General features: G+C 46.2%; 3 long non-coding RNA genes across 4 annotated transcripts in view; 2 read left to right on the top strand and 1 right to left on the bottom strand.

The window, feature by feature from the left end:
• The window catches only part of LOC310666249, a 69090-nt gene extending 60863 nt beyond the window's left edge, over positions 1–8227 (top strand). Inside the window, exon 3 of the long non-coding RNA XR_014505806.1 lies at positions 8214–8227. This is a non-coding gene — a long non-coding RNA (uncharacterized lncRNA). The remainder of the gene's footprint in view (positions 1–8213) is intronic.
• A 5696-nt stretch (positions 8228–13923) lies between these two features.
• On the bottom strand, positions 13924–14758 carry LOC310666278. The gene is made up of 3 exons (XR_014505842.1): positions 14668–14758; positions 14237–14423; positions 13924–14182 (listed from the first exon to the last, which is right to left on the bottom strand). It is a non-coding gene; the product is annotated as an uncharacterized lncRNA (long non-coding RNA).
• A 2381-nt stretch (positions 14759–17139) lies between these two features.
• LOC310666288 lies at positions 17140–19344 on the top strand. 2 transcript variants are annotated; one of them, XR_014505854.1, is made up of 3 exons: positions 17140–17303; positions 18513–18699; positions 18754–19344. It is a non-coding gene; the product is annotated as an uncharacterized lncRNA (long non-coding RNA). The 2 variants fall into 2 exon arrangements; XR_014505855.1 differs by having other exon boundaries at positions 18733–19344.
• Positions 19345–19592: the final 248 nt, after the last annotated feature.

Below are 19592 nucleotides of genomic sequence, written 5' to 3'. Positions count from 1 at the left end.
TAAACCATAGGTGTGGAACTGGATCGGACTAGTGGACCAGATTGTTATCTTCCCCACCCACCGCAGGGCTAATTTGACAGATGAGTGGCGTCACCCTCCTGTCCACCACCTGACATTGCAGTGACACCAGGTGACTCTTTTTGCCCACGTCGCTTGAGATCAAACCATATGGACAAATGCACAAATGACCCACAAAGCACCGTTCAAAATGTTCAGTATGACATGACTGTCAGCTGATTTTCAGGAAGCCTTCGACAAGACTCAGCAATAAGCTGGTTGCCAGGTCTTGTGTAGCCCATTTCAAAGCTCTCACAATTTACCAGCTGGTAAATTCTCAAGTACTCTGAGCCCTGCATATCCTGTCTTGTCCTGCAAGATTTTTCATGGCATGAGTTCTCACTCTAGTTGCCTTGCCCACAGTTGTCTGATCCCGGGGCCATCTGAAGGCAATCCTGTATAGGGAAGGTTTTTTTTTTAATGCTTAATGTTTTATTGTGTTTTTATATATGTTGGAAGCTGCCCAAAGTAGCTGGGGCAACCCAGTAAGAAGTGTGGGGTACAAATTGTAAAGTTGTCATTATGGAATGGGATGTCCCTATTTTCATCAGAGAAATGTTGGCGGGGATGAGATAGGATCACAACATCACAGAGTGTGACCTAAAGTTTCAGGGTTTTATCCTGTCATGTGGAAAGAGTAAAATCTCAGGGTGAAGGAGACAAATAATAGGAGGCAGTTATGCACATAGCATTGTGTGTGTGGCGGGGGGGGGATTTCTGAGGGTCAGAGGCCCTATCATTACTGAATCTTGTTCCAAACCGCCTTGCCCACCCTGTATTTGGGTCCTGGTACTACAAAATAGATGGGACTAGGACTTGCCGATCAGAATGTCAGAAGATCAGAAGGGTGAGCTCCTGTTGCTCGGTCCCAGCTCCTGCCAACCTAGCAGTTCAAAAGCACGTCAAAGTGCAAGTAGATAAATAGGTACCGCTCTGGCGGGAAGGTAAACGGTGTTTCCGTGCGCTGCTCTGGTTCTCCAGAAGCGGCTTAGTAATGCTGGCCACATGACCCAGAAGCTGTACGCCGGCTCCCTCGGCCAGTAAAGTGAGATGAGTGCTGCAACCTCAGAGTCGTCCACGACTGGACCCAATGGTCAGGGGTCCCTTTACCTTTACCTTTACTACAAAATAGTAGGGCTGGATATCTAGTAAGCTGCCATTTTAAACTGCCTTCAGTTTCATGGAGTGATGCCACCAGCAGTGGTTTGAAGCTCACTGGGGCACTGACATTGGAAGGTGCAAGACAAGGTCACTTTGTCCTCAGACCTGCATCTGGCCTGTGGTCACTCTTTTCTGCTTGACATGAGACCTGAAATGTGCTCTGTACTCCCCCTTCATCTTCAGGCTGCTCCCCTAAGGTGTCAGTCACCACTATGTTCTTGTCAGGCTTTGGGGAATTGGCTTCCTTCCCCTGTGGCAGTAAAACAAAGATCAAACGAAAGGAGTGTCTTACCGGTTAGAATTTTTAATAATTACAGTGAGAGAACAAAGAGCACATCGCCTAGAAATGACAGTGCTCCCATTTAAGGCTCACACCCCCTCCTTCCCTATTAGTGTTAGCCACCCCTCCCAGTTTGGTGTCATCTGCAAATTTGATCAGGATGCCCTTGAGCCCATCATCCAAGTCGTTGATAAAGATGTTGAATAAGACCGGGCCCAAGACAGAACCCTGTGGCACCCCACTAGTCACTCTTCTCCAGGATGAAGAGGAACCATTGATGAGCACCTTTTGGGTCTGGTCAGTCAGCCAGTTACAAATCCACTGAGTGGTAGCATAGTCAAGACCGCATTTTACCAGCTTCTTTACAAGAATATAATGGGGCACCTTGTCAAATGCCTTGCTGAAATCAAGGTAGGCTACATCCACTGCATTCCATTCATCTACCAGGCTTGTAATTCTGTCAAAAAACGAGATCAGGTTAGTCTGACATGACTTATTTTTCAGAAATCCATGCTGACTATTGGTGATCACAGCATTCCTTTCTAGGTGCTCACAGACTGTTTGCTTAATGATCTGCTCCAGAATCTTCCCTGGTATTGATGTCAGACTGACTGGGCGGTAATTATTTGGGTCCTCTCTTTTCCCCTTTTTGAAAATAGGGACAACATTTACCCTCCTCCAGTCTGCCGGGACTTCGCCTGTTCTCCAGGAGTTCTCAAAGATGACTGCCAGTGGTTCTGAGATCACATCTGCCAGTTCTTTTAATACTCTTGGATGCAGTTCATCTGGTCCTGGAGACTTGAATACATCTAAACTAGCCAAGTATTCTTGTACTATCTCCTTAGTTATTCTGGGCTGTGTTTCCACTGCTGAATCATTTGCTCCAAATTCTTCAGGTCGGGCATTGTTTTCCTTATCGGAGAAGACTGAGGCAAAGAAGGCATTGAGGAGTTCAGCCCTTTCTGTGTCCCCTGTTTGCATTTCACCATCTTCTCCTCTGAGTGACCCCACTGTTTCTTTGTTCTTCCTTTTGCTACGGACATACCCATAAAAGCCTTTTTTGTTGCTTTTAACCTCTCTGGCAAGCCTGAGTTCATTCTGTGCTTTAGCTTTTCTGACTTTGTGTCTACACGTGCTGGCTATTTGTTGGAATTCCTCTTTGGTGGTTTCCCCCCTTTTCCATTTTTTGTACACATCCTTTTTTAATCTTAACTCAGTTAAAAGTTCTTTAGATAGCCACCCTGGCTTCTTTAGGCACCTTCCATGTTTCCGTCTCATTGGTATTGCCTGAAGTTGTGCTTTTACTATCTCCCTCTTAACAATCTCCCAGCCATCATGAACTCCCTTTCCTTTTAGTATTACTGTCCTTGGGATCTCACCCAGCACTGCCAGTTTATTCAGTATATACCCTGGGAACCAAAACAACAAAGAAATGGGCAAAGGCTACTACATGAATGCCATGACAAGTTTTATTGCAGAAGGGGGGAAGAAGATAAATTCACAGACGGAACAAAAAGGTATACATTTGGAAAGGTATCACTCATTCAAGGGAGGCTGAACTACCCTGTGTGTATGCAATTCATTCACGCTGAATGACAAGGATAAGTTCTAGAAAAATAGCACTGTCTTCGACCAATTCTGGAAAGTGTAGATCCAGTGGACATCTGTTGTTATCCTGACAGGGTTGCTGTTCCACGGAACAGGGGCAGCCACAATCCAACCAATGTGACCCAAATGGTTGTGCTCCTCTAGATCTGCCTGGGTCATATGCTGGTGGTAGTTTGTTCTGGACCAGAGCATTGATTAAAAAGCAGAGATATCACCTTGCCAACAAAGGCCTGTATAGTTCAAGCTATGGTTTTCCCAGTAGTGATGTATGGAAGTGAGAGCTGGACCATAAAGAGGGCAGATCGCCGAAGAATTGATGCTTTTGAATTCTGGTGCTGGAGGAGACTCTTGAGAGTCCCATGGACTGCGAGAAGATCAAACCTCTCCATTCTGAAGGAAATCAGCCCTGAGTGCTCACTGGAAGGACAGATCCTGAAGCTCAGGTTCCAAGACTTTGGCCACCTCATGAGAAGAGAAGACTCCCTGGGAAAGACCCTGATGTTGAGAAAGATGGAGGGCACAAGGAGAAGGGGACGACTGAGGAGAGATGGCTGGACAGTGTTCTCGAAGCTATGAACATGAGTTTGACCAAACTTCAGGAGGCAGTGGAAGACAGGAGTGCCTGGTACGCTCTGGTCCAGGGAGTCACGAAGAGTCGGACACAATTAAATGACTAAACAACAACAACATAAGACTCTAGTCCTCAAGGTGCTGAATATTGGGCTTATTTAAGTAAGAAGCTGCTATATGCTGAGTCAGACCATCGGTCCATCTACCTCAGTATTGTTGACACTGGCTGGCAGTGGTTCTGAGCGCTTTTCAGGACAGGAGTCTCTCCTGGTCCTAACCTGGAGATGCCAGGGATTGAACGTGTGGGCTTCTGAATGCCAAGCAGATGTTCTGCTGAGGGGCAGACTTTGGTCTTTCTGATTTCAGCGGCGCCCTGGGAGAGCCCAAAATTTGGCACCCCCACCTCTCGCCTTCTGTTCTGCTCAATTTGCTACATTATTGTTTGGATGGCATGTGGCAGCCCCTAGGCTTGTCACCCAGTACAGTAGAACCAGTTGTGCTGCCCTAAATCTGCTTCTACTCTGCTGCTGAGCAGTGACACTCTTCAGAATTATTTGTTTGCTTACCAATGCTTTGCAGAAAGACAATAACTCATTTTACCAAGTGGCACGATGGGAGCGGGGAGTGCAGAAAGAGGCTGAAGGGCTGCAAGGCTTCCTCTAAATGAAAGCTTTCAACCAGCTTCATAAACAGTCATCAAACATTTATATGAGCTCAAATGCTTGGATTGTTTCATGGTTTGTTTATGGGAGATTTCTATACTCTCTGGCAGCATCTTTAAGGCGGGGAATGTAAACGCAACATTATTTTTTTATGCATCCGCTAATTGGGTCACTGTTTATAGGCGCCTTATCTGGGTATATATTTATCCTGAAATAATAATTGCATTGCTATTGTTGTTTCCGCTTGTTTACAGGACCCATCTTCCACTGGTCTGAGTTGATGCAACTGAGTTGAATGGGAGAGAAACTGAATTCAGTTTGCGCTGAATTAGGTAACCTAATTCGCACTATCTGAAACAATGCACAGACCGAAAGCGCAACGATTTTTGAAATTTGCATTTCTCTGAATTTTTCAATGCAGTTCTCCAACTGAGTTATCTGTCCTAAAACCAGGCCCATTCCTGCATAAAAATGAGTATCTTAGTGAAAATAGCATACACAAATACATATTGTTAGGGGGAGCGGATTTGCAAAAATGGGTACACAAAGCAAAATTGCATGCAAAAATTAGTATACAGTGGTGCCCCGCAAGACGAATGCCTCGGAAGACGAAAAACTCGCAAGACGAAAGAGTTTTCCATTTTCTGAGGTGCTTCGCAAGACAGATTTCCCTATGGGCTTGCTTCGCAAGACGAAACGTCTTGCGCCTTTTTTTTTTTTTAACCGCCAATGCATTCCTATGGGAAACCGTCAATACGCATTGGTGCTTCGCAAGACGAAAAAACTCGTAGAACAAAATAACTCGCAGAATGAATTAATTTCGTCTTGCGGGGCACCACTGTATCTAGACAATTTTGCACTCATATTCTGATGAACTTTCATGAGAATTTTTTTTATTATTGCACTTTTTCTCCATTGAAGTTATGGTAACGCATACAGTTTTCCCTCTCCTCATTTAATCCCTGCAGCAACCCTGTGTGGTTAGGATAGGCTGAGATTCGTTGACCAGCCCCAGGTTACCCAGTGAGCTTCATAGCTGAGTGGCGATGTGAACCCTGGTCCCCCAGGTTCTAGTCTGACACTCTAACCACTACACCACACTACCTCTCCAAAAGTATTTGTGGAAGTGTAGATAACTGAACTGAACTGATACTGGCAGAACTTTACTGGAAGATTCAGGAAAACTGAAAGAAATGAATTATTCATGCAGAACATAGCAAAATTATAGAACTCAGTCCCACAAGAAGCAGTGAGGACCACCAACTTGGATGACTTTAAAAGAGTACTGGATAAATTCATGGAGGTGAAGGCTATTGGTGGCTACTGAGATGACTATGTTCTACCTCTTCTGTCAGGGGCAAGATGCTTCTCAATACTAGTTGCTGGGAATCTCAGGTGGACAACTCAGGTCCTGATTGCAGGCATCTTGCTGGCCACTATGAGAACAAGATGCTGGTCTAGATGGGTGATCAATCTTATGTCCTGATCCTCTTAATGCTATAAAAATACTAAGATACTAAGGGAAACCCAAGTGCATATGTTCACTCATCCCTAGCTGCATTGCACCCACCGTGTGAGATTAATCTGGCTCTTTCTTCCAAAGGTACTATCTAGAAATGGACATAGAAGAACTGGTATAGATTAGAGGTAGAGTACATGAACCCAGATTCGATCCCTAGCCTCTGCATTTAGGCCCAGGACATGTTTATTGCTTGAAATCCTGAAGAACAGCTGTAGATAATACTGGGCGTGATGGACCAATGATCTGACTCAGATAAGGCATCTTCCTAAATCAGCCCTTTTTTCATAACCTTGAGAAATCATATTTTGAGAAAGCACCAAAGTGGTCAAGCAGCTTTTGCGTCATGCAGAAAGAACCATGTTCAATCCCTGTCATTTCTAGATAGGTTTGGGAGTGCCTGAAACCCAGAGAGTTGCTTCCAGAAAATGGTTCTAGATTCAGGTAGGCAGCCGTGTTGGTTTGACGCAGTTGAAATAAATAAATAAATAAATAAATAAATAAATAAATAAATAAATAAATTGTCCAGTTGAACCAGTGGATCTGAAGAAGTGTGCATGCAAACAAAAGATTATACCCAGAACAAACTTAGTTGGTCTCCAAGGTGCTACTGGACAATTTTTTAAATTTATTTCAGCTGCCAGAAAATGAGTAGACAATACTGATCTGTAAGGATAAAGTATAGGATTTAGAACAAGTCAATTTCTGGTGTCTATGTTCAGGTTACAGCTGCCCAGCCAAACTCTTTGTAGAAAACACTTGGATGTCCTAGTCAATCAGGGATTCCTTAAATTCAGTTTCAGTTACAAAACTGATCCATAAAATGCAGCCCCGCTCAATCTTAAAATAAAGAAAACCTTGTCATGGCACAGAGAAAGAGGTGGTGTATTGGTTTCGATGTCAGAATAGGACCTGGGAGGTCCTGGGCTCAAACAATCCATTTAGCCATGAAGCTCAATGGGATGGAATTTGGGCCAGCATCTGGAAGGACGGATCCTGAATCTGAGACTCCAATACTTTGGCCACCTCATGAGAAGAGAAGATTCCCTGGAAAAGACCCTGATGTTGGGGAAGATGGAGGGCACAAGGAGAAGGGGACAACAGAGGACCAGATGGTGGGACAGTGTTCTTGAAGCTACCAGCATGAGTTTGACCAAACTGCAGGAGGCCGTGGAAGACAGGAGTGCCTGGCGTGCTCTGGTCCAGGGGGTCACGAAGAGGCGGACACGACTGAACGACTAAACAACAACAATGACTCTGTCTAGCCTACCTCACAGGGTTGCTATGAACATAAAAAGGGGGGGGGGGAAATGTGCATGCCACCATGAGCTCCGTGGAGGAAAGATGGGATATAAATGTAAAGATAAACAAATCAAATGACATCCTTCCAGGAATAGGAGACAGACCCACAAACCCAACAAGAGGAGACCCCCCACTGAACTACGTGTGTCTCCAGCAACATCCATCCTGTGACCAATCTAGCTAAGCCTTTTGAGTCAATCCTAGAGCACAATGAGTAAATCTAGGGAATGGGGGTGCAGGTAGGGGGAGAGAGAAAGGAACAGCTCATAAAAGACTTGAAAATTAAAGGATAGTGCAGGGCGGAATCCGCTTGCCATGGTTAAGACATGCCACTGAATAATTAGCACAAACAAACAGGGTAACAATTACATTTGTTTGGGGTGACAGGAGGGATACAGCCTCTGGATGGGTCAACCACGGTGACATTGCCTGCCCATCTGGCCACCTCAAATTCAGTATAAAAAGCTCCACCGATGCTCAGATTTTCCGACAGCTCCTTTGAGGAACAACCTCTCCAGACTCCTTCTCCGTTGAGAAAGTAAGTCTAACTGAGCCTCTGCAGTAAAGCTAAAGTCTTTGCTTTGTTTTGAAGTAGGTTTTGGTAAGAATGGGATATTTAGGAAGCAAAGTTTGAAGCAAGAGGTGTAGGGTGGGCGAAAGGACTTGATTGAATTGGCTTAATAGCTGCAGGGGGTGTTCTAGCACTGACTTTCCAGCCATGAACAGGGAGTTGACTCGATGACTCTGATATTGAAAGAATCACCCATTCCATTTCAGACCTTCCTATCTCCAGGAAAGATGACCTACGGACACTGTGGCTTCACCTGCGAGTCTCAATGCCCCCCTCACCACGTGATGATCCAGCAGCCACCTTTCTGCATCACCATTCCAGGACCCATCATGAGCTGCGCCCGTGACTCTTGTGCTGTGTCCTGTGATGCACCCTGTTGCGGAGGCTACGGAGGTGGCTATGGAGGTGGCTGGGGTGGCTACGGAGGAGGATGGGGTGGCTACGGAGGAGGATGGGGCGGCTACGGAGGTGGTTGCTGTGGAGGCAGAGGATGGGGCTGGTGAGGGCCTTGGCCGAGAGCATCCCCACATGGTCATTTTTGGAAAGTAGAACCATCCAGCAATGGAAACCCACCTTGAGGATTTCTGCCTGAGCCTGTGATCAAAGGTCTCCAAAATCTCCTTTGTTGAACCCAGGTTCTTCATTGAGTTGCCTTGGGAAACCTGGGTCCTGGGCCTTGTATTTTCTTTTCCCTGTTACTCTGTTGTCTTCCCTTCCACTCCTCTGAGATCTTCCTCCCCCAACTCCTCTTCATGTGAAAGAACCATCTTGAATTCCCTGCAAGACTTCGGGAAATTTCTAAGCAGAGTAAAAGCCGAGTATCTAAAACCAGAGTCACGCTCAATCACAATGAGATGTGATCTGTTTATTTTTGATTTCTCATTTGGTTCTGTTGACTCCATCTGCCCTGGTAGTTTCCCAGGCATGCAGCAAGGAGCAGGGCAGATGAGGACGGTGGAAATGTGGGTTTCAAAATCACACTCTGTAACTCGGCAGAACAACAACAACAACTGCTGTGTCCTTCTCCCATCAAATGCTTTCAAGATCTCTCTCTGCTACTATTGTGGTTTTGGATGTGAACCTTTGCATTTTCTCCTCTTCAAAACAGAATTCATTCATTGTAAAATCTTGTTTCTCAATAAATTTATGTTGCATCTTACTTTCGGCCTCTCGGATTTTGATTTGCAATCTGTCTCCCTCACAGACATGACAATCACACCTGCACACAAGAAAAAGGTTGTTTCCAAATCTAGTCCTACTCTGATTGGACCCCTTGAAGCTAATGGTCATGACTAACTTAGGTCCATTGCTTTAAATGGGTTTGCTCTCAGTATAAGCCTAAGAATGCATCCGTGAGTTGCTGGATTGGTGCATAAGTGCATCTTGCCTTCAACACCAAAAGTATACCGCCCTTCATCCAAAGATCTCAGGGAAGTCCATGGCATAAAATGCAGAAGAAAACCACAAAGTGCAACATAAAAACAAGGGGGGGGGGACCTACCAATAATCTCACTCCCCGCACACATAGACATTTAAAAGGATATACTGTAGGGTGGTAGTTATCCCAAAGCCCGGATGAAGAGGAAAGTTTTCATCTGGTGCCTAAAGACCTATGATGAAGGTGCCCAATGGACCTCTGTGTTAAGAGCATTCCACAAACGGAGCCACTGCAGAAAAGGCAAATTATCATGTTGTTGCCCTCCAGACCTCTTGTGAAGGAGGCATACAAAGCAAGGCCTCAGCTGGTGATTGTAGAGTCTGGGTCGTTTTATTCGGGGAGAGGTGGTGCTTGAGATATTGCGCCCCTGAGCCATTTAAGGTCAAAACCAGAGCTGTGAATTGGGCCTGGAAACTAACTGGCCAGTGCAGTTGAGCCAGGATCAGTGCGTGTCAGGCGTCAGGGAATCCGATTCCCCATCCCCACCCCAGTAGGCTGCCAGGAATAGATAAACAAAGAGAGTTCTTCCCAAAGTCTTTTGTTCAATATTCACAGGGAGGCTTAGAAAAGCCTGCCTCTTGTACTAATGGTGTTGCTCAGAGTGAAATCCCATAATATGTCATCTCTACGGTGGCTGATCTGCGCCTTCTGCCCCTGAGGTCTGCTCTCCTACTTTCTAAAGACACTGAGTCTGTCACTTGTCTCTCCCCTGGTGAATTTGAATTTGAATTTGAATCTGAAGTGACCAGTTCTGGCTCACTTACAATATCAGAAAAATCATAAAACACAACAGGAATACATTGAATTGCAATTGGGTTTAGCAGAGACAATTCAGATTTAACGGCAGTTAAAAATATACATTTAGGGGTCGCAGGTGGCTCTGTGGGTAAAACCTCAGCGCCTAGGACTTGCTGATCGTATGGTCGGCGTTTCGAATCCCCGCGGCGGGGTGAGCTCCCGTCTTTCAGTCCCAGCTCCTGCCCACCTAGCAGTTCGAAAGCACCCCTAAGTGCAAGTAGATAAATAGGTACCGCTTTATAGCGGGAAGGTAAACAGCGTTTCCGTGTGCGGCTCTGGCTCGCCAGAGCAGCTTCGTCACGCTGGCCACGTGACCCGGAAGTGTCTCCGGACAGCGCTGGCCCCCGGCCTCTTGAGCGAGATGAGCGCGCAACCCTAGAGTCGGACACGACTGGCCCGTACGGGCAGGGGTACCTTTACCTTAAAAATATACATTAAAGCTTGATCACTAAAATATAACCTAAAATTGTCATTTAAAACCTTAATCATTTTGGTAGTACAGCTTGTTCCCTAAGTTTTATGGCAGTCACACAGAATTTGGCCACCTTTAGCGTAATCTCTAGATCCTTGTCCTCTACCAGGAGATTTAGACATTGGATATGGACCCATTTGGAGATTTTTGTATAACAGGAGTTATACAAAACTGGTGCTTCTTCTTCTTGCTGCTCCTCTACCATTATTTCCCAGCTTTCCCCCTCTTCAGCCTCGGGGCTATGACCTCCCTCAAACCACTGTTGTAAATCTACACTCTCTTCCTCTTCTCTGGAAGGCTCAGGAGGAGAGGGAGGTGGTCTCCACCATTCCTCCTCCGCTGTCCAGTCCCTGACAGTGTAATATGTTCAAGCCATCCCACCCTGGTGTAATGGCTTGGCTCTCCCACAGAAGCGAGACACCAGCAGCAATCATCTCAGGTTTATTGCTCTGTGTGGCGAGTCCCCCCCCCCCAGTGGAAATAAAGACACATGACACAGATATTTAAGGTTAATGGGCTAAATATGGCCACAACTTTATTGGTTACAGGTGACGAGTGGTATTGGCTTAGGCATTGGTTCTAACCGACTATCCGGCTTCAGCCCATCCACTTGAAGTCAAGGAAGGGTTAACCACCAGTAGGGGGAGTTCTGCTGATGCACATCAACTAGGAACTCCCCCGGGGTCACCAATTGGGGGCGTGCCTTAGGCCCTCACCTCCCTAGGCTTCGGACAGCCACCCCCCCCCCGAATCCTTTATCGGACTACCCTTCAATATGTGGGGCAGGTGATGGCGCTTTCTCCCCCCTTCATCTACATAACAATACCAATACCAATGCCTAACTGCCAATACCAAGGAAGTTGTGGTGATTTGCTACGAGGTAGGTGAAAAACCAAGTGGCTGGTGCCAATTTGCCAAGTGGAAAAAATTCCTACCAGGCCCCTTAATGGCGACCAACCGAGGTCCATAGCAAGGTTCATGTTTGACTCCAAGTTCGCAGTTTCCAGGTCTAAACTCCACCCCTTCCTCTTCCTCCCACAGGGGGGAAAGCCCTTTCGCTTTCGCTCTTTTCCCCGCCTCTCACATACCTTTCGCGCCTTCGAGTTTTTGGGCGGGCTATTCCTGGCTTCCCTTCCCCTGCATCTGAGCTCAAACTGCCAGTCTGTGTATCTCTGCTTGGGCCCTGCTTTCTTTGCCCACTATGCTCAGGGATCAGGTTACCATTGCCATCTGCTGCCTGCTCTCTGTAGTCAGGCAGCTAGGCTCTCCCTCCTTCCCCCTCACATTCTAGTATTCTTATCTCTCTTTCAGAGCCAGTGTGGTGTAGTGGTTAAGAGTGGTGGACTCGTAATCTGGTGAACTGGGTTCGCTTCTCCACTCCTCCACATGCAGCTGCTGGGTGACCTTGGGCCAGTCACACTTCTCTGAAGTCTCTCAGCCCCACTCACCTCACAGAGTGTTTGTTGTGGGAGAGGAAGGGAAAGGAGAATGTGAGCCGCTTTGAGACTCCCTAGGGTAGTGATAAAGCGGGATATCAAATCCAAACTCTTCTTCATTGTCGTCTGTCCTCATTCCCAGCCTCTGTCAGCTCCGGAGCAAAGCTGACACCTGGTGAGCAACTGGATACCCTCCAACATTCCTCAGATGAAAATAAGAACATTCTATTCTACATCAGTGACACCCGCCTCCAATATTTGCACACTGACGATGGAATGCAGGAAAAGGGCAGGGCTGGCCGAGCTGCCCTGACGGATGTTACCTAGAGGAGTCGCAAACAATACCATACCGGCAAATGTCTTGGTTTTATGTGGAAGCCTTAGATCATGGGTAGGCAAACTAAGGCCCGCGGGACGGATCAGGCCCAATTGCCTTCGGGATCCAGTCCATGGACGGTCCAGGAATCATCGTGTGGCTCACTAGCACTCACATTCTTTCCCTCTCTCACACACGGCGGTGGCAGCGGCACCTCCTTCCTCCCGGATTCTCCCCACCCTGCCTAGAGGAGGAAGGGGGCTGGGCTTTGTTGGTGCCAGCAGTGGCAGTGCTTGAGTGGCCACCATTTTAAGCAGCCCCTCTCTGGAGCCCTTTTGTTTGCCACTCATCGCCCATTCACCGCAGCCACCAGCCCCTGCCACTCCCCACGAATGGAGAACCTTTTTCAGCTTGAAGGCCATATTCCTTCTGGACAACTCTCATTGGCAAGGCATTGGCAGGAGGCAAAACAGGGTAGAACAGCAAAGATGGATGTCACATTTGTGAATTAAGGTTTCCTTCTTCACACTCTCTCTATCCACCATCTACACAAGAAGAAACATGACCAGATTATGTGGACCTGTTCCATCCTGCTCCTTCCTTGTGTATTTTTTCTGGATGTTTTGATGAGGAATTATGGCATGAGAGAATCCCAGGCCTGAGATTAAACATCCCTGAATTGCACCCACCAGCAGCTGGTCCTCAGGGTGCCTCGCAAATATCATTTCTTGCTTCCTGAGATTTCATAATATCAGGAATATATGTAGCCCTCCACATGGAGTGGGGCTACAGTAGCCACCAACTCCAGCCACATGACTAAGGGTAACCTCCAAGTTGAATTGCTTAAATGTGCTCTATGTGGTGCTGCCCTTGAGGTTGGTACAGAAGCATCAGATATGCTGGTCTGGAAGCATCAATGAGGCATTATAACAGAAATAATAGGTAGTCCCACCAAGCTATGTGTCCTTCCCAAGATATGGGCAGACAACAGCAGGAGAGGGCTGTGCCCTCCATGACCTCCTTGTGGGATTCCTGGGGGCATCTAGGGAGAAACATGGCGTTGAAGTCAAGATGCATTTATGCACCAATCCAGCAACTCGCAGATGCATTCTTAGGCTTGTACTGAGGGCAAACCCATTTAAAGCAATGGACCTAAGTTAGTCATGACCATTAGCTTCAAAGGGTCCACTCAGAGTAGGACTAGATTTGGAAACGACCTTTTGCTTGTGTGTAGGTGTGATTGTCATGTCTGTGAGAGAGACAGATTGCAAATCAAAAACCGAGAGGCCGAAAGTAAGATGCAACATAAATTTATTGAGAAACAAGAGTTTCCAATGGAAGAATTCTGATTCAAAGAGGAGAAAATGCAAAGGTTCACATCCAAAACCACAAGAGTAGCAGAGAGAGATCTTGAAAGCATCTGATGGGAGAAGGACACAGCAGTTGTTGTTGTTCTGCCGAGTTACAGAGTGTGATTTTGAAACCCACATTTCCACCGTCCTCATCTGCCCTGCTCCTTGCTGCATGCCTGGAAAACTACCAGGGCAGATGGAGTCAACAGAATCAAATGAGAAATCAAAAATAAACAAATCACATCTCATTGTGCATTGAGCGTGACTCTGGTTTTAGATACTCGGCTTTTACTCTGCTTAGAAATTTCCCGAAGTCTTGCAGGGTTCTTTCACATGAAGAGGAGTTGGGGGAGGAAGATCTCAGAGGAGGGGAAGGGAAGACAACAGAGTAACAGGGAAAAGAAAATACAAGGCCTAGGACCCAGGTTTCCCAAGGCAACTCAATGAAGAACCTGGGTTCAACAAATGAGATTTTGGAGACCTTGGATCACAGGCTCAGGCACAAATCCTCAAGGTGGGTTTCCATTGCTGGATGGTTCTACTTTCCAAAAATGACCATGTGGGGATGCTCTTGGCCAAGGTCCTCACCAGCCCCATCCTCTGCCTCCACAGCAACCACCTCCATAGCCACCCCAGCCTCCTCCGTAGCCACCACAGCCGCCTCCGTAGCCACCCCAGCCACCTCCATAGCCACCTCCGTAGCCTCCGCAACAGGGTGCATCACAGGACACAGCACAAGAGTCACGGGCGCAGCTCATGATGGGTCCTGGCACGGTGATGCAGAAAGGTGGCTGCTGGATCACGACGTGGTGAGGGGGGCATTGAGACTCGCAGGTGAAGCCACAGTGTCCGTAGGTCATCTTTCCTGGAGATAGGAAGGTCTAAAATAGAATGGGTGATTCTGTCAATATCAGGGTCATCGAGTCGACTCCCTGTTGATGGCTGGAAAGTCAGTGCTAGAACACCCCCTGCAGCTATTAAGCCAATTCAATCAAGTCCTGCCCTTTCGCCCACCCTACACCTCTTGCTTCAAACTTTGCTTCCTAAATATCCCATTCTTACCAAAACCTACTTCAAAACAAAGCAAAGACTTTAGCTTCACTGCAGAGGCTCAGTTAGACTTACTTTCTCAAAGGAGAAGGAGTCTGGAGAGCTTGTTCCTCAAAAGAACTGTTGGAGAATCTGAGCATCGGTGGAGCTTTTTATACTGAATTTGAGGTGGCCAGATGGGCAGGCAATGTTACCGTGGTTGACCCAACCAGAGGCTGTATCCCTCCTGTCACCCCAAACAAATGTAATTGTTACCCTGTTTGTTTGTGCTAATTATTCAGTGGCATGTCTTAACCAGGGCAAGCGGATTCCGCCCTGCACTATCCTTTAATTTTCAAGCCCTTTATGAGCTCTTCTTTCTCCTCTCCCCTTCTTCTCCATTTATCATTATTTTCATAATGTCCTACTGTGATCTGAGATTGACCCAAAAGCTTTGGCTAGATTCCTAACACTATGGATAGCTCTGGAGATACAACTGCTTCACTGTGATCGTCTTTTGGTGGGATTGTCTAACTGTCTAATGGCCAGATTGTGTGATTTTTCACCACCAACCAGGTATAACCACCAACTGGTGCAGCTTTAAAAGAGAATTTGAGAAATTTGTAGAAATTCATATCAATGGCTGCTAGCTATGATGGAGCCCATGCTGTGTCTTCATGGACCATAGAGATGATGAACGGCCTAGGTCCAGTATATCTGAAGGAGCGTCTCCACCTCCATCGTTCTACCTGAGGTCCACCTCTGAGGGCCTTCTGGCGGTTCCCTCCCTGTGAGAAGCCAAGTTCCAGGGAACCAGGCAGAGGGCCTTCTCGGTAGTGGCCCCCATCCTGTGGAACGCCCTCCCATCAGATGTCAAAGAGAAGAACAACTACCAGACTTTTAGAAGGCAGCCCTGTTTAGGGAGGCTTTTAATGTTTGATGTTTTATTGTGTTTTTAATATTCTGTTGGGAGCTGCCCAAAGGGGCTGAGGAAACCCAGCCAGATGGGCGGGGTATAAATAATAATAATAATAATAATAATAATAATAATAATAATAATTTTTCATCTTACAGCATCTGAATCCTCTTTAATATTTTTGTAAAATTTTCCAGATGATCTTGTCTTGTGTAAGCTTTGGATTCAGTTTGCTTCTTTATGAAAATTTTCCACTTTCCATCTGAAGCTTGAGGCAGAGCAGCGCGGGGTGGTGGTACTTTCCCTTTCACGTCTGTCACTCCGTCCATTCCCTGGCTCTTAAAAAAAACCCGGAGAGACAGGAGAGCAGCTTTGATGCCGCTGGGTGTCCCTGTCCCCCAAGGATTATCCCCTTGGGGTTTGGGGGTGAGCAGTGCCCTTGCAGCAACCCCCGACCCCCGTGCCGCTCGGAAAACCTCGGAGTGGTTTTTCCGCGCTTCTACAATGGCAGCAGCAAAACCGGAAGTCATAATAATAATAATAATAATAATAATAATAATAATAACTGCATTTCATTTGTGCATCTCTCCCCTGGTCAGGTTCAGAATTCAGAATTTGAGCTGGTGTGTTGGATCAGGTCCAATCCAGTCCAGGATAACACAGACCTGAGCAGAGCTGCAGAACCTTAAGAATTTTTAATCCTAATTAAACATGGGTTTTGCATTATTATTATTATTATTATTATTATTATTAATTTATATTCTGCCCATCTGGCTGGTTTTCCGCAGACACTCTGGGCAGCTTACAGCACATATAAAAACACAGCAAATGTCAAACACTAACAACTTCCTGATACAGAGCTGCCTTCAGATGTCTTCTAAAAGTTATGTAGTCCTTTATCTGCTTGTCATCTGATGGGAAGGTGTTCTACAGGGTGGGAGCCATGGCTGAGAAGGTCCTCTCCCTGATTTCCTGTACCCTCACTCCAAGAAGGCCTTTGGAGCTGGACCTCTGTGTCTGGGCTGAGTGATGGAGGTGGAGACGCTCCTTCTGGTACCCAGGGCTGAGGCCATTTAGGGCTTTAAAGGTCAGCACCAACACTTTGAATTGTGCTCAGAAATGTATGGAAAAGAAGAAGGAGACCCAGGCCGAGACCCCCCCCCAAAAGCCCTAATTAAACATGTGATCAGCTCCAAGGGGTGGTGGGAGATCGAATGGTGACAGTCTGTACCTACATTCACACTATACATCTAAAGCACTATGATACCACTTTGAACAGTCATGAATTTCCCTGAAGAATTCTGGGAGCTGCCGATTGTTATGGGTGCTGAGAGGTGTTAGGAGGACACCATTTGTCTATCTAGGCCTGCAGTTCTCCATTCAAACCATATGCTCTGCAAAATATTCCACCCAAAGATGATCCCACTGTCTCCAGTGCCTTCCATCCTGTTAACAAACTAAGCTAAGGCTTTCAGATTAATCCCAGAATAGGAGATTCTGAAATAATAATAATTGGGGAGAGGGAAAGAGACATAAAACAGCTCATAAAACAGCTGAAAATTAAAGGATGGTGCAGGGCGGAATCTGCTTGCATTGGTTATGTCATGCCACCAAATAATTAGCACAAACAAATAGGGTAACAATTACATTTGTTTGGAGCGACAGAAGGTAGACAACCTTTGAATGGGTCAAACGCGGTGGCTTTGCCTGCCCATTTGGCCGCCTCAAATTCAGTATAAAAAGCTCCACTGATGCTCAGATTCTCCAACAGTTCTTTTGAGGAACAACATCTCCAGACTCCTTCTCCTTTGAGAAAGTAAGTCTAATTGAATCTTTGCAGTGAAGCTAAAGACTCTTTGTTGATTTGAAGTGGATCTTGGTAAGAATTGGATATTTGGGAAGCAATGTTTGCAGTAAAAGGTTGTGTCTGTCTGTTTGTGTCTATGTGCATTGGGAGGGCAGAACTCAATCCAATGGGTTTACGTGACAGGAGATAGATTTTGGTTGAACATGGAGTGAGAAAATGCTTTTGATGCTAGTAGGAATTTAACAGTGGAACCAAGTATACATAAAGAGTGGTGGACTCTCCTTCTTACCTGGGGTTTTCAAGCAGACGTTTGGAGGGGACATTCTGCTGCTGGATGACCTGCAGTGTGGAGAAAGGTGGACTAGATTTACCTTACAAGGTTGATGCTTCATCTCTGAATTTACTATGCTAGGTATAGCTTGCATTTTCTGAGCACATTATCTTTAGCACATGTTAAACTTTCTAGTTAGTCCATTGATTTTTTGAAGTTGGGAATAAGTCTAGGGATGGGGGAATCTGTCCATTTTGGTTTCTCTCATTGTCTTAGCTTATCAATCTTTCTCTAGTTCTCTACATCACAAACTCAGAGAAAGAGAGAGAGAGAGAGAGAGAGAAGGAAGGAAGGAAGGAAGGAAGGAAGGAAAGAAAAAGAAAGAAAGAAAGAAAAGGAATGAAGGGAATTAAAAAATTGTCCAGTAGCACCTTAGAGATCAACTAAGTTTGTTCTGGGTATAAGCTTTTGTGTGCATGCACACTTCTTCAGATATGAGAGAGAGAGAGAGAGAGAGAGAGAGAGAGAGAGATTCATCAGCATTCTAGTAGGGAGCATCCCAACATTTGCATGCAATTTTGCCTAATATGCACATTTTTTGCAAAGCTGTTCCCCTGTACACAACACATTGTTGTATGTTATTTTAGGAAATATATACATTCATAAATACACCTTACCTTAGTACATATATTCTTGTACAGAATACTTTGCTGCAGCGATGCATTGCAAAATTCAGAGAAGTGAGAATTGTAAAGGACAGCTGCATTTCCATTCACCTATTGATTAAGAAACTGCAAATTAAGTAGGCCTTCCTTTAAATGTGAACTGAATTGAATTTCTCCCCCGACCCTATAAAATAACAATACTCCAGGATTGTTGTTCTCCAGTTGTTCATCCCAGTGCCAAATGGTGTCCCTAGACTTATTCACACTCCCTTTCCATTTCAGACCTTCCTATCTCCAGGAAAGATGACCTACGGACACTGTGGCTTCACCTGCGAGTCTCAATGCCCTCCGCACCATGTCGTGATCCAGCAGCCACCTTTCTGCATCACCGTGCCAGGACCCATCATGAGCTGCGCCCGTGACTCTTGTGCTGTGTCCTGTGATGCACCCTGTTGCGGAGGCTACGGAGGTGGCTATGGAGGTGGCTGGGGTGGCTACGGAGGCGGCTGTGGTGGCTACGGAGGAGGCTGGGGTGGCTACGGAGGAGGATGGGGCAGCTACGGAGGTGGTTGCTGTGGAGGCAGAGGATGGGGCTGGTGAGGTCCTTGGCCGAGGGCATCCCCACATGGTCATTTTTGGAAAGTAGAGCTATCCATGGTGGAAGCCCACCATGACAACTTGTGCCTGAGCCTCTGGCCCAAAGTTTCCAGGAACTCACACGCTGAATCATTTTAAAATTTCCTCACTGAGTTCCCTTTCCCTTAGGAAAGTTGGATCTTGGGTCTTTCAAGATATTGCATTTTCTTCCTGTGTTCTCTTCCCTTCCCCTCCTCTGAGATCTCCCTCCCTTACCTTCTCACTCATGGGCTGCTCTATGCTTGATCAATTTTGGTTTGGTTCTTTTGCCCCAATCTGTCTTGGTAGTCCTACCAACATGCAGGTAGGAACTGGGTCAGATGAAGGTAAAGGAACGATAGACTCCGGTATCAAGCTCTAAAGCTGAGCAGAAGAAGGAGAAGTGTGTCCCTCTCTCATTTGAGGTTTTTGTGATGTCTCTCTGCTATTATTGATGTGATCTTGGCTATTCGTTTTCTCCCTGAAAGCAAGAGCTTTCATTGGAAACTCCTGTTTTCTTTCTCAATAAAGTATTATTGCATCTAAACTTTAGCCTCTCGTGTTTTCTTCCTCAATTGTATGAAATCCACACATGCACTCAAGGTTAGAATACAAAGGAGATTGTTGGATCAGAGCAAAAGTTCAGTTGAGTTCAACGTCTTGCTCACCCTGATGGCCAACCAGAGCCAGGAGCCAGGAGCCAGGATGTCCATGAACAGATCATGGAGGCTACAGCTCTCTTCCCAT

This window comes from Podarcis tiliguerta (genome assembly GCF_965153285.1).
Source record: "Podarcis tiliguerta genome assembly, chromosome: 16".
NCBI classification, from domain to species: domain Eukaryota; kingdom Metazoa; phylum Chordata; class Lepidosauria; order Squamata; family Lacertidae; genus Podarcis; species Podarcis tiliguerta.
The sequence above is the reverse complement of the archived record's forward strand: the minus strand, read 5'-3'. Positions and strand labels throughout refer to the sequence as shown.